Genomic DNA, 15840 nt, shown 5'->3' on the forward strand with positions numbered 1-15840 from the left:
TGAGCTGGATTGGAAGAGGAGCAGCCGGGTCTAGAACCGATGCCCAGATGGGATGTTGGTGCTTCAGGCCAGGGCATTAACCCACTGTGCCACAGCACCAGCCCCCCGAAATCATATTCGAAATGAATCCCATCACCCACATCTGAAGAAGGCTCAGTCAGTACTGCAATCTATGAGTCAACCAACCACAGATCAAAAACATAAAAACATCATGGTTCTCTTCATTGTTTCATAAGTAGTAGAGCATAATAACTGTTTATAAAACATTTATATTATATGAAGTATTATAAGTAACTTAGAACTGCTTTAAAGTATATCAGAGAATATGTATAGGATTTGTGAAATTTCCAGGCCCTTCCAAACAAGGGACTTGAGCATGCATAGGTCTGGTGCTAGTGGGGGGATTTTGAGTCAATTCCCCATATCAAGGAACAACTGTGCTAATTTTACCTTTATTTTCTAGATGGAGAAATGGGAGACTTTTTCTAAGGTCACATGGCCAGTAATTGTAGAATGGGGATTTAACTTCAGGCTTTTCTGACTCCATGGCACATTATAAACTCTTCATTTTACTCTATCATAAAGCCTATATATATATATATATATATATTATATAGGCAAAGATAGACAGTGAGAGAGAGAGACAGAGAGAAAGGTCTTCTTTCATTGGTTCACCCCCAAAATGGCCACCACAGCAGGTGTGCTGTGCTGATCCAAAGCCATGAGCCAGGTGCTTCCTCCTGCTCTCCCATGTGGGTGCAGGGCCCAAGGACTTGGAACATTCTCCACTGCCTTGCTGGGACACAGCAGAGAGCTGGACTGGAAGAGGAGCAACCAGGACAGACTCCAGCACCCCAACCGGGACTAGAACCTGGGGTACAGGTGCCGCAGGTGGAGGATTACCCTAGTGAGCCATGGCGCTGGCCATATATGTGTATATATATATATTATATATATATGTATATGTTTAAATACATGTAGGATGTCATTCTTAAGAATACAATGCATTTTTCTAAGTCTATAAATAGCACTTTTTAATGCTTATTATTATGAGACTATATGTCTGAAAGCTTTTAGATATGTCATTGCACTTAGAGTAACACATAAATATAATAATACTATTTTTCTAGCACATGCTATTTGATGGACATTGTCTTGAGGCAAGTGCTTTCCATTTATAACTTACACTAATTTTACTAAGTAGTTAGTATGATTGTCATTTCTATTTTACAGATGAAGAAACTGAAGTCTAGAAAAGTGTAGCAACTTAACCAAGGTCAATCCTGTTGCAAATGGAGGGCCTGATGGAAGGCAATTACTTAAAATGTAGGGAGCTAAGTCTGTTTTTTGATTTAGAACCCAGAATTTCTTCAGGAATGTAGACACATAGAGAGGGTGTTTTTCAAATTGCGGGGGTAATTTAGAAATATCAGATCAAGCTGGGCAATAAATTTTTAGAAGGCAGGAGCTGGGTCTGTCTGTCTGATCACTTTGTCCCCAGCCAGCATAGTTTCAGGTACAGTGGGACCTCCAACACATCTATAACAAGTCCTTTACTTCTTTAAATAAAACCAGTGTTTCCTCCATCCCATGGGCATTGAGTTTGGAGAACTCATTGCTTTCAACTGAGGTTCTTCCCTAAAGATCATGCTAAAGCATCTAGCAGCAGGGTGAAGAAAGGAGTTGAAAAGTTATTGGGAATGTTTAATCTGCACAAGCTCTGAACCTGGGAGACATGCAAAAATGAGCACTTACTCCTAGCTTAGAAATTGAGGTTTAAACCAGCTTTTGACTAAGAACCAGAGGTAGCATGTAATATATTCTTTGTGGGAAGAAAAATATTGCTCTTTGAATGAAACAAGAACAAGGGCCAGGGCAGTGTCATTCTGATAAAGCAGATCCTTAGGAGGAGGGGAATCCTGGGATACACCAGTGGGCCATTTCTTTATTATAAATATTCCCACCCTAGACTGATTTCAAGCTCTGAATGTGATCTCTAAGAACAGATTTGCAAACAGTGACTCCAAATCTACTATGGAGAACCCAAATGAGCCATGTTCAGACACTGCTAAAAGTAGGTACAAGAGAGCAATAAAATAAAGGCATGTGACATGTCATAATCAATTGTGATATAAATGATGAATATGATGTGATTGTGATATCATAAATCCATTATGATGTCATAAATCAATATTGCGATGCTTGTAAAAACCATTGTTAGTATATCACTTCCATCTCATAATCAATTAAGACATAATCATTTCATAATCAATTGTGATGTTGTAAATATCCTTGTGACATCATAATCAACAAAGATATGATAAACCACCATTTTTATATTGAAAACCTGCCATTATGATCTCATGATCACTTGAAAATACATAAAAAGTCTTGTGGTGTCATAAGTCTATCATTATGAAGTCATAATTGTGATTTCATAAACTACTGGGGCCAGCGCTGTAGCATAGCAGGTAAAGCCATTGCCTGTAGTGCCAGCATTCATATGGGCACTGGTTTGAGTCTTGGCTGCTCCACTTCTGATCCAGCTCTCTGCTATAGCCTGGGAAAGCAGAAGATGGTCCAAGTCCTTGGGCCCCTGCACCCATGTAGGAGACCCAGAAGAAGCTCCTGGCTCCTGGCTTCAGATTGGCACAGCTCCAGCCATTGAGACCAATTGGGGAGTGAACCAGTGGGTGGAAGACCTCTCTCATGCTCTCTGCCTCTCCTCTCTCTGTGTAACTGACTTTCAAATAAATGAATGAATCTTAAAAAAAAAGAAGTAAAACACCATTGTGATATTATATTCAACTGTTATGGCATAAAATCCATTTTGAGTCCATAAACTGATATTTTGATACCATTAACCAACATGGTGATGTCATAAACCTACTGCTACGATGTCACAATCAAGTTTAAAATCACAAACACACTATTGCATCAGAAACCCACAATTGTTATATCACAACCAATTGTGATGCATAACCCACTCTTGTGATGGCATAATCAGTTGGCATGTCATAAAACCACCAGTATGAATTTATAGCCAGTTGTGATTCCATGAGAGACATAGAGACATCGTATACAAGTATAGTGGTGCAATTAATATACTATTGTGATGTCATTAACCAATAATTCTGTAGTAATAAAACTGTCATGATATTATGACTGTGATGTCAAAAATCACTGATTTAAAAAAATATTCTGATATCATAAAACATTGTGATGTTGTAAGCTATCATTGTTAAGTCTGAATCAATTGTTATACAAATACCCTTCTGGTATTATACTCAATTGTGATTTAATAAACCATGATTGTGATATAAATCAACCATTGTGAATACATAATCACTGTGAGGTCACCCAAAGTATTGTGGCATCATAATCACACTATTGAGTCATTATAATCATTTTTATGTCATAAATTATAATTATGATGTTATAATAAATTGTGTTGTCATATAGACATGATGTCATAAACTATATTGTGAATTCATTATACCACTGTGAGGCAATAATTTTATCATTAGACATCATAGTCAAAAATAGTGTCATATATTAACATGGTTATGTCATAAATCAACATTGTATGGCAGAATTAATTGTGAATTTATTAACCAGCACTGTGATGTAATAATCAATTGTGATATCAGGAAACAATTATGATGCCAAATATTCTGATGCCATGAAGTACTATAATGATGTCATAACCATCATTAACCATTGTGCTGTCATAATAAATTCCAAAGTTACAAATCTGTTATTGTGACCCAATTGTGATGTCATAGACTTCCATTATGATGTCATAAAGCTGCCATTATGGTGTTATGGACTGTGATGGCATAAAAACCATTGAGAGGTCAAAATCAATTATGACTATACAAAAACATTGTGACATCATAAGCTACCATTACTATGTTACAATCAATTGTGATAGACTAAAAAATTTATGTGATGTCACAATCAGTTCAGATGTGATAAACCATAATTGTGCTATCAAAAACTACAGTTGTTCTGTCATAATCAATTGTGAAATTATAAGTCAAATGTTACACCATAAACCTATCATTATGATGTCATAATGGTGATGTCATAAACTACCAACAGGATGCTATAATCAATTATATTATCACAAAAATCTTTTCAATTTCAAAAATCAACATTATGACATGAAAACCATGGTGATGCCATTGATGTCAAAATTTTAATGTCACCATAACGATTGCCATGACAAAAAACAATACTGTGATATCATAATTCACACTTGTGATGTAATATATGCCACAATCAATTGCAGATGCATTAAAATTGTTACATCATAATCTATAATGTAATCAACCACCATTGTGATTTCATAGTTAATTGTGATGTCATAAAACTATTTTGTTGTCATAAAGCAACCATAACTATGTGATAATCAGTTTTCATCTCATAAATCACCATTAGGATTTTTAAATCAATTGTGACATCATCTTAAATAACTATTATCTTGAAGTCTGTTGCAATGTCATAAAAATCATTTTTATGGGGCTGGCACTGTGGTACAGCAGGTTAAAGCCACCACCTGCAGTGCTGGCATCCCATATGGAAACCGGATCTAGTCCCAGCTGCTCCACTTCTGATCCAGCTCTCTGCTATGGCCTGGGATAGCAGTGGAAGATGGCCCAAGTTGTGGGGCCCCTACACCCACATAGGAGACCCGGAGGAAGCTCCTGGCTCCTGGCTTCGGATTGACGCAGCTCTGGCTGTTGCAGCCATCTGGGAAATGAACCAGCACATGGAAGACCTCTTTGTCTCTAACTCTCTGTGTAACTCTTTCTTTTTTTTTCCACAGGCAGAGTGGACAGTGAGAGAGAGACAGAGAGAAAGGTCTTCCTTTCCATTGGTTCACCCCCAATGGCTGCTGCAGCCAGCTCACCACGCTGATCCAAAGCCAGGAGCCAGGTGCTTCTCCAAGTGTCCTATGTGGGTGCAGGACCCAAGGACTTGGGCCAACCTCCGCTGCACTCCTGGACCACAGCAGAGAGCTGGACTAGAAGAGGAGCAACTGGGACATAATCCAGCACCCCAACTGGGACTAGAACCTGGTGTGCCGGTGCCGCAGGTGGAGGATTAGCCTATTGAGCCATGGCACCGGCCAACTCTGTCTTTCAAATAAATAATATAAATCTTAAAAAATCCATTGTAATATGATAAAGCTACCATTGTTATATCACAATAGTTTGTGATGTAAAGACCCCTTGATGTCATAATTTATTGGGATGTAACAAACAACCATTGTGATATCATAAGCCTAATATTGCAATGTCATTATCAATTTTGATGTCATAAACACCATTGTGATGTCAAAATCTATTGTGATTTGAAATCATGTTGATTTCAAAATCAATTGCCAAGTAAAAAACCCTTGGTGTATCATAATCTTACATTTTGTGGTAGATTTGGATGCCATAATCAATTGTGATGTTATAAGCCACTATTATATTATATTCCATTCTGATATCAAAAACCCCATTGTGATTTCATAGACCAATGTTAAGATGACATAAAATAAAGCTACCATTGCTATTTATTAATCAAGTCTGAGGTTGAAAAACTCTTGTGATATCATAATCAACTGAAATGTCATAAACCACAATTGTCATATCATAAAATTATCATTTCAATGTCATGATCAATTGTGAAATCATAAAAAAATCACTGGCATTATAAACATGCCATTATAGAGTCATAATCACTTACTATGTCATAATCCACCATTCTGATGACAAAAAACATGACTATAAGTTTACTATGGTGATGTCATAATGATCAGGGAATTGTAAAAACAGTTGTGGTGTCATAAACTACCACTGTGTTGTAATAATGAATTTTGATATCATGAAAACTATAGTTGTATCATAAATATCATTGTGATGTTATAAAACTACCAATGTGATCTCATAATCAACTGCACAGTCATTGAATCATTTGGGTTATAATAAACTGACCATTGTGACATCATAACAAACTATATTATGAACCTCCATGCAGTATTGGAATCAATCAATTATGAGGCCAAAAAACTATTATTATGTCATAAACCAATATTGTGATGCCATGAATATCCTCATGTCATAATAAATTTTCATGTCACTAACCACTACCATCATGCTGTAGTCAACTGATATCATGAAAATTATTGTGCTTAACTCTATTGTGATACGTAAAATCTGTAATTTTATAAAATTATAAATGTTATAACATAATCAATTGTGACATAATCAAAACCCTTGTGATATTACAATCAATCAGAATTTGATAAACCACCATTGTGATATCACAAAGCAACCACTGTGATGTCATAATCAACTGTCAAGTCATAAAAGCCATTGTGAAATTATAAATCCACTGTTGTGCCATCCTAATCAATTAAGGTGTCATAAGCTACCATTGTGATACCATAATCAGTAGTGATGTCATAAAACACCTATGATTTCCTAGATCAGTATTGTGATGGCATAAAATATTGTGCTGTAACAAACTTACATTTGTTGTGTCATAATCAATTGTGATGTCATAGAATACTTATCATGATATAAACCAACTATTCTGATGTCATAAAACTACCATTGTGGCATTATGATCAATTATGATGTCATAAACAACCCTAGTGATGTCATGATGACCATGTGATCTCATAAAGCTACCACTGTGGTGGCATAACTAATTGTGAATTCTGAAATAATTGGCACATCAAACACTTATCATTATGACATCATAATTGTGATCCCATAAACTAACCATTATGATGTCATATTCAATTATGAATTCATAAAAACCACTGTCATATCATAAACCTATAATTATGATGTCTCAGTCAATTACTATGTCATAAGCAAGTATTGTGAAGACATGAATTGTGATGTCAGAAGCTACAATATTGATGTTATAATCAATTCTGATATTATCAAAACTATTTTGATGTCAGATACTGATGTGCTGCAATAAATATGTAATAGTGATGTCATAGGTCAAACATTGTATAGTCATGATGAAATATTGAAACAATAAAAATCATTGTGATGTCATAAAACGGCCATTGTGAGGTAATAATCACAACATGTTGTAAATGACATAAAGCTATCATTGTTATGTCTTAACAAATTGTTTTCAGAAAAATTCTTGTAATTTCCTAATCAACCACACTGTTATATCATACACTTACAATTTGCTTTCATAATCAGTTAACTAATAAAACCATTGTGATGTCATACATCTACCAATATGAAGCCATAATCAGTTTGTGATATCATAAGCAATTGTTATTCTGTATAAACCATTGTGATGCTGCATAAATTGTGATGTTATAAACCACCATTATCATGTTATATCCAGCTGTGATGTCATAAAATCTATTGTGATCCTGTTAACCAATATTGCAATGGCATAACGTACCATTGTGTTGTCATAAATGTTCCATTGTTATGTCATAATCAATTGTGATGTCATAAAATGCCAAAAATTCAACTAGGATATGATAAACTACCATTGTGATGTAATTATTTATATTGAAGTCTTAAAAACCACTGTGATGTTATCAGCCTATCATTCTGACATTATAATCAATTCTGATGTCAATAAAACATTATGATGTTATAAAGCTACCATTGTGATGCCATAGTCAGTTCTGTACTCATAGAAACCATTGTGAAGTCAGAAATCTACTTTTTAAAAGTTATAATCAAGTATGATGTGGTAAACTGTCATTGTGATATGATAATCAATTGTAATATTACAAAAACCACTGTTTTGCTATAAATCAATGTTATGATGCAATAAACTGGCAATTGTTATGTCACTAACCAACCATTGTGATGTGATAATCAACTATGAAGTTAAAAATATCATTGAAATCATAAACCTAGCATTGTGATGTCATAACCATGATTCCATAGACCACCATTGTGATGTCATATTAAATTGTGATGTCATGAAAGTCACTGTCATGACAATATTGTGATTTATACCATGATACATATATAATTGTGATTTCATAAAGATGCAAATGTTGTTAATTGAACTTTGAAGCCATAAATGCCATTGTGACATCATGAATATGCCATTGTGATGTAATAATTGTGACATCATAAACTATCATTGTGATGTTATAAACTTCCACTGTGATGCCATAAAACTATTATGGTGTTATAACCAATTATGTTATAAAAAATGTGAAATCAAAATCTATTGTGAATCTCTAAACTTTGTGATGCCCTATGCTACCATTGTTTTCTCATAATCAATTGTGATGTCCTAGAAACCCTGTTGATATAATAATCAAATGAAATGTGATAAACTACCATTGTGATATCTTAAATTTTTAAAAAGTTACCAGGGGTGTGATGTTACATTTTTGGGGAATTTGCATATGAGCATAAATTTTAAGGAACATAACAACAGCAATGTTCCAGAAAACTTGAGTGTAAATCATATTTAAAATAACATACAATTTTGAAAGCTATCAGGGGTTTCTGGATCTTTCAATGGCCACCTGTAGCAGATCTTTTCATACAATGAACATCTGTTTGCAATATAAGTGACATCTAATTTATCTCCTGAATGAGTTTCCTTTAACTTAAAGCTATCCCAAAGCAATATATCCTTATATGTACCTAAGAATATCCTAGGAAGGAGTGTGTCTTTGTGAATCCCTAAACTAAATGGGCAACATGTCTCTGGGTCCCCAAACAGTACAGTCTATGACTACTTGAGTTATAAGATTCAAGCTGACCAGCAAGTGTATTTCTGGATGTCATGCTTTTACAATTCAGAATGCTTGGGGTGAGGTTCTGAAATCTGCCTATTGGACCATTTCTGTGTGTGGGTCCTAAGCGCACTAAAGTTTGAAAATCACTATCCTTAAAGATTTTCGTGCCCTGTCTCATTATTTATCAACATTGATCTATATGAAGTCATAGGTTGTCTTTCCCTATTGCCAAGATAGTAGCATTATTTCAGAACCATGGCAGTAAAAGTACCTCATGCAATGCAATTCTCCCAAAGTCTGTGGAATATGCCTGCCTTTTGAAATGAGAGCTGTAAAGAGACAAAAAACTTCTTCCCTTGTTTTAGGAGCTTGGTCTAACAAAGGCAATGAAATGAAAAAAGAAATGTGAAAATTCTATAATGGACATATCCAGTGCTTTGGGGGATCTGGAGCATCTTATTTTCTGAGTGAAACTGAGGCTTACCAGATCACTGCAATGAATGTTCCCATCCCATCTCACTCATTTTATTGCTAAAACAATGACTTCATATGCTGATGAGACCAGAGAGGAAGGTGCATGCATGGAGAGAGCAGAGGGGCAGGGGTTACTACATGGTATGTGAAGATATGAATGCCTTTCCTTCACCCTGGCTCCTCACAGAAACACTAGAGGCCCATCTTCAGCACTGTGGAAGCAGGGTGTAGGTGCTGATTCTGCCTAGAGGACTCAAGAGAAACTCTAGGAAGGTGGGATTTGGATGAGATTCTGAAAGATGACCAGGAGTTTCTGAATGCACAAGAGAGGGGTGCTCCAGGGAAAGTGGATGGTGTGAGTGCTTGGGTATGGAGAAATAAATCCATGGTGCAACCAAAGAATGGTGAGAGTTCATTTGTCCTGTTATAGAATTAAGGCACAGAGTACTTCATTCAACTTATTTCACACAAAACAGTACTGTGGAATGCTAAAAAGGTAATGATATTTTGGAGAGATGGGAAAATAGTGAAGCAAATGTTTGAGACATGTATGCCAATTTAGTGTCTATCACAACTATTCAACTCTGGTCTCAGGGATAATAGACAATGAATGGGTGGTCATATGTCAATTAAACATTTTTTAAATATTTTATTTATTTATTTGAGTGGCAGAGTTACAGAAAAAGACAGGGAGAGATAGAGGGAAAGGTCTTCCTTCCACTGATTCACTCCCCAAATGACTGCAATGGCCAGAGCTGTGCCAATCTGAAGCCAGGAGCCAGGAGCTTCTTCTGGGTCTTCCATATGGGTGCATGGGCCCAAGTACTTGGACCATCCTCTGCTGCTCTACTAGGCCATAGCAGAGAGCTGGATTGGAAGAGGAGCAGCCAGGATTAGAACTTTGGCCCATATGGGATTAAAGTGCCACAGCACTTGCCTCAACCAATAAAACCTTATGATCATTCAAGTTTGTTTCATATAATTTCCATTGATTATGAAATAATATTATTCTTTTTGTTTTTTCAGCCATCAAAATTGTCAAACAGTTCTTTTAAAATCTATTAATTTGAGCTGATATATTGCACCAGGTTAAACGTGTCCTGCAATGCCAGGGTTATATATGACATCTATTTTGAGAGCAGTTGCTTCATTTCCACTCAGCTCCTTCATAAGGCATCTGCAAAAAGATTGGAGGATGGACCAAATATTTGGGTCCATATTACTCTCACATGGAAACCCAGATAGTGTTCCAGGCTTTGGCCTGGCCCAGCTCTGGCTTCTATGGTCATTTAGGGGAATGAATCAGTGGATAGAAGATTCTATCCCTTTCTCTTTTTCTCCCTGCTTTCCTTCTATTCCTCTCTCCCAGTCTCCCTCTCTCCTTTTCCCTATCTTTATGTGTGTGTGTGTGTGTGTGTATGTGTAACTCCCTCTATCTGTAACTCTACCTTTCAAATAAATAAATAAATCTTTAAAAATATAATAAAATGATTATTTATTATTTGGAAAGGCAGCAAAAAATTGAATAACATAAATTATGTCTAACCTCAAGTGGAGACAGAGGTACTTGTCTACAGCCAAGCACATTGGTCTTTTTTAGTAAAGCATAATATTCATATGAAGTGGGATCAATAGAACTACATCTATCCTCATATCAGGTCATTTGGAGGGCAATTTCATCACTAAGTTATTTGAAAAACTATCTTTTCAGGGATTTAACCATTAATTTACTTTCATTTTATTTGAGAGAGGAAGAGAGAGAGAGAGAGAGACAGAGATTTACAGATACCTTCCATCTTCTGCTTCAGTCCTGACTACCCATCACAGCTGGGAATGGGCTGAGCTAAGATGAAGCCAGGAACTGGAACTCACTGAGTCTCATAAGTGTATGGCAGGGAGCCAAGCACTTAATCCATCACCTGCCACATGTTAGTAGGAAGCTGGAACTGAAGGCAGGATTGAGCTCAGGAATTCTGCGTATGGGCTGTGGGTTCCCAAGTGACATCTTAACTATTGTGTCAGAGCCTCACATTTTCAGGGTCTTTTAGATTTGAATTCATGGACAAGGGATTATGAGCCTGGAACAGGACTATCAGTATGCTCTTCCTTGATTTATGTAATCAAACAAATAACTGCAGTTACAATGTCTTCTTGATCTATCTCCAACTTTAGTTGTAACACTGACATGTTTAAAGATACAAGTATTGGCATATTAACTGCATAGGGCATTTATTGTTTTGCTCTGTTTCGGCTTTAATGCTGAGCTTTAGCTTAGATTATTTTTGAAATAACATTTTTCTGACAACCTTTGCCATCTTTGTACTTTTAACCTGTTGCTATTACTACTGTTACATTAATCTCTTATTCAAACTTCATTTTCATGTTTTGAATCTAGAAAAGAAAGAAGAAACTGAAGCTGCACCACAGCAATTATATTTGCAGAAGAAGATACAGAAGTAAGAATCATGAAGGATTAAAATAGAACGTTTCTCAGTGGTAGGGCTATGAATGTCTTATTTCTTCTGCTTATTTGCATTTTCCTTTTCCCTAATATACACACATAATATTATTGTTTAAATCAGTAGAAGTTTTAGGATAGAAATAATGGTTTCTTCATTTTAAAATACTTTACTTCACCATATAAATAATGAATATTCACAATTCACTTGGGCACATTTTCTTTTTTTTTTTTTTTCATTTTGACAGGCAGAGTGGACAGTGAGAGAGAGAGAGAAAGGTCTTCCTTTGTCATTGGTTCACCCTCCAATGGCCACTGTGGCTGGCATGCTGTGGCCGGCGCACCATGCTGATCTGAAGCCAGGAGCCAGGTGCTTCTACTGGTCTCCCATGCAGGTGCAGGGCCCAAGCACTTGGCCCATCCTCCACTGCACTTCTGGGCCACAGCGGAGAGCTGGACTGGAAGAAGTGCAACCAGGACAGAATCCGACACCCTGACCGGGACTAGAACCCGGTGTGCCGGTGCCACAGGTGGAGGATTAGCCTATTGAGCCACGCACCAGCAGGCACATTTTCTAAAGGTTACTAACTGGAGAAGAGAAAAAAAATTTTCAATATTAGACGTCAAATAAATTAGATTCAATAAAATAAAAGCAAATTCTTAAATTTGAATTCTTTTATCTCACATTTATAAAAGGTGCCTATTTTCATTTCCTTCTTTAAGTTTAAATGTTTGTATAATATTAAATGGAACATAAGTTTACATGTGGATGAAATAAAATAAAATACAGATATTGCTGAGAAGGGCATCAGCAAACAAATCAGTAATGTCAAAGCAATAGGCAGACAGGAAAGGACTAAGATGAAGGACTAAGATGGATTTTTAAAGCATAACACATAATGTCGAGATGCTTCAAAATTAAGGTTTTAAATAATGGCTAATTGTCATATTTTCATTGAGAATATGTTGGTATAAATTCTGAATGAGGGAATATGGTACATGGAGTGAGATGTGTAAAAGAGACTAGAGTGGAAAACAAGGATAACACATACCTGGATTGAGGAAATATATCCATAAATATTTAGAGTAAAAATTGTCAGTACCTACTATAGAATGAATTTATATTAAAGAAAAATGCAGAAGGAGCCAGAGTTGTAGTGAAAAGGATTAAACAGCCAAGTTAATGCCATCCTCACTTTTGGGTGCCAATTCAAGACCTAAGTGATCCACTTCTAGTACAGCTCCCTGCTCATGCACCTGAGAAAACAGCAGAAGATGGACTAATTGCTTGGACCCCTGACCCAAGGTAGCAGATCCAGAAAAAGCCCTAGTCTCCTGGCTTTGGCCTGGTACATCCCTGGCCATTAGAGCCACTTGGGGAATGCACCAGTGGATGGAAGATCTGTGTCTCTTCAATATCCCTCAGTAACTCTGTCTTTCAAATAAAATTTGAAAAGAAAAAATCTAAGAAAAGAAAAATACTATATATGAGTCCTTGGAAAACTAGCATCTGATCATTATTTTATGAATCTTCCCAATAACAAAACTGAAATGATCTCCATGAGCTGTGTAAATTACTTATGATTGCTTTTATTTTTCTTTTCACACCTTCCTGTGTTAAGGAGATGCATTTAGGTATTTGATTTTAAGTATTCTGTGTCTTTGGTTTTAAATGTCCTGCTTTTTGGATCTCCTAAACTCAAGAAGAAATAAGAGAAACCAGTCTTTGGATAGTTCAATAATTTCAGATTTATGGCTTATAGTCACTATTCTAGAAGGCAATTGAAAACACCTATAAAATTATTCATTCCACAGGTAGTAAGAGAAGGGATAAGAAAGATGAAAAATATCCTATGGTTTATTATTTTGATGAAGACAATATGATTGACTAAGGATGCTACATTAAGCAGAACACAGAAGGTGCAATTGGTAAATGGAGAGCTCTAGAACTAAAATGGATTATATTTTTATTTTGAAGTAATATTTTACTTTCAATATTTCTTATGAACTATTATTAATTAAGTACAGTGATAGACTGTGTAGATACAGCTTTGAAGATATTATATAAGAATTGTTTGGAGCCGGAGCTGTGGCACAGCGGGTTAATGCCCTGGCCTGAAGCGCCGGCATCCCATAAGGGTGCCGATTCTAATCTCGGCTGCTCCTATTCCAACCCAGCTCTCTGCTGCTATGGCCTGGGAAAGCAGTAGAAATGGCCCAAAGCCTTTGGCCTCTGCACTTGTGTGGGAGAACTGGAAGAAGATCCTGGCTTCAGATTGGCGCAGCTCTGTCCATTGCAGCCAATTGGGGAGTGAATCAGTGGATGGGAGATCTCTCTCCCTCTCTCTCTCTGCCTCTCCTCTCTCTGTGTAACTCTGCCTTTCAAATAAACAAATAAATCTCTTTCGTTTTGACAGTGAGAGAGAGAGACAGAGAGAAAGGTCTTCCTTCCATTGGTTCACCCCCCAAAATGGTCACTACAGCTGGTGCACTGTGCCAATCCGAAGCCAGGAGCCAGCTGCTTTCTCCTGGTCTCTCATGCAGGTGAAGGGGCCCAAGTACGTGGGCCATCCTCCACTGCCTTCTTTGGCCACAGCAGAGAGCTGGACTGGGAGAGGAGCAACCAGGACTAGAACCCAGTGTCCATATGGAATGTCAGCACCACAGGTGGAGGATTAGCCAAGTGAGCCACAGCTCCAGACCCTGGATTTCCTCTTTTGAAAAATATCTGTTCAAGTCCTTGGCCCATCTCTTAACTGGGTTGTTTATTTTGTTACAGTGGAGTTTCTGGATCTCTTTGTAGATTATAGTTATTTATCCTTCATCAGTTGCATAATTTGCAAATATTTTCTCCCATTCTGTCGGTTGCCTCTTCATTTTCTTGACTGTTTCTTTTAAAGTACAGAAACTTCTCAATTTGATGTAATCCCAATTATTAATTCTGGCTTTGACTGCCTGTGCCTCTGGGTTTTTTCCAAGAAATCTTTGCCTCTGCCAATATCCTGCAGGGTTTCTCCAATGTTCTCTAATAATTTGATTGTGTAGGGATATAGATTTAGATATTTAATCCATGTTGAGTGCATTATTGTGTAAGAGGTAATGTAGGGGTTTTACTTCATACTTCTGCATGTTGAAATCCAGTTTTCCCAGCACCATTTGTTGAATAGACTGTCCCTGCTCCAGGGACTGGTCTTAGCTTCTTGATCAAATATAAGCTGGTTATAGATGTTTGTATTAATTTCTGGTGTTTCTGTTGTGTTCTATTGGTCTATCATTTGTTTTTGTACCAGTTTCAGGCTGTTTTGATTATAACTGCCCTGTAGTATGTCTTGAAATCTGGTATTGTGATGCCTCTGGCTTTGTTTTTGTTGTATATGATTCACTTCACTATTCTAAGTCTCCAGTGCCTCCATATGAATATCAGCATCATTTTTTTCTAGATCTGAGAAGAATGCCTTTGGTATTTTGAATGGTATCTCACTGACTCTGTAAATTGGTTTTGGAAGAATGTGCATTTTGATGATATTGATTCTTCCAAGTCATGAACATGGAAGATTTTTCCATTACTTGTATCTTCTTCTACTTCTTTCTTTAATGTTTTATAACTCTCATCATAGAAATCTTTAACATCTTTTGATGGTGTTGTGAAATTTCATGTCTGTTTAAAACTCTACCAGGCAGCCAGTGCTGCAGCTCAGGCTAATCCTCCACCTTGCGGCGCTGGCATACTGGGTTCTAGTCCCGGTTGGGGTGCCAGATTCTGTCCCGGTTGCCCCTCTTCCAGGCCAGCTCTCTGCTGTGGCCTGGGAGTGCAGTGGAGGATGGCCGAAGTCCTTGGGCCCTGCACCCCATGGGAGACCAGGATGAGCACCTGGCTCCTGGCTTCGGATCAGCGTGGTGCACCGGCCACGGCGGCCATTGCAGGGTGAACCAATGGCAAAAGGAAGACCTTTCTCTCTGTCTCTCCCTCTCACTGTCCACTCTGCCTGTCGAAAAAGAAAAAAAAAACTCTACCAGGCATTTTCAAGAGAATTATAATAAATATGCAAAGAACATTTAACAATGGTAACACCCCCACCCCCCGCCCCCGAGTGTAACTTGAACTCCAGGAATTGTGTGATCACAATTTAGGTTGATTATTTTGAAACCTATGTAAGGTTTG

The sequence above is a fragment of the Oryctolagus cuniculus genome, chromosome 13 (assembly GCF_964237555.1).
Source record: "Oryctolagus cuniculus chromosome 13, mOryCun1.1, whole genome shotgun sequence".
Taxonomy (NCBI): Eukaryota; Metazoa; Chordata; class Mammalia; order Lagomorpha; family Leporidae; genus Oryctolagus; species Oryctolagus cuniculus.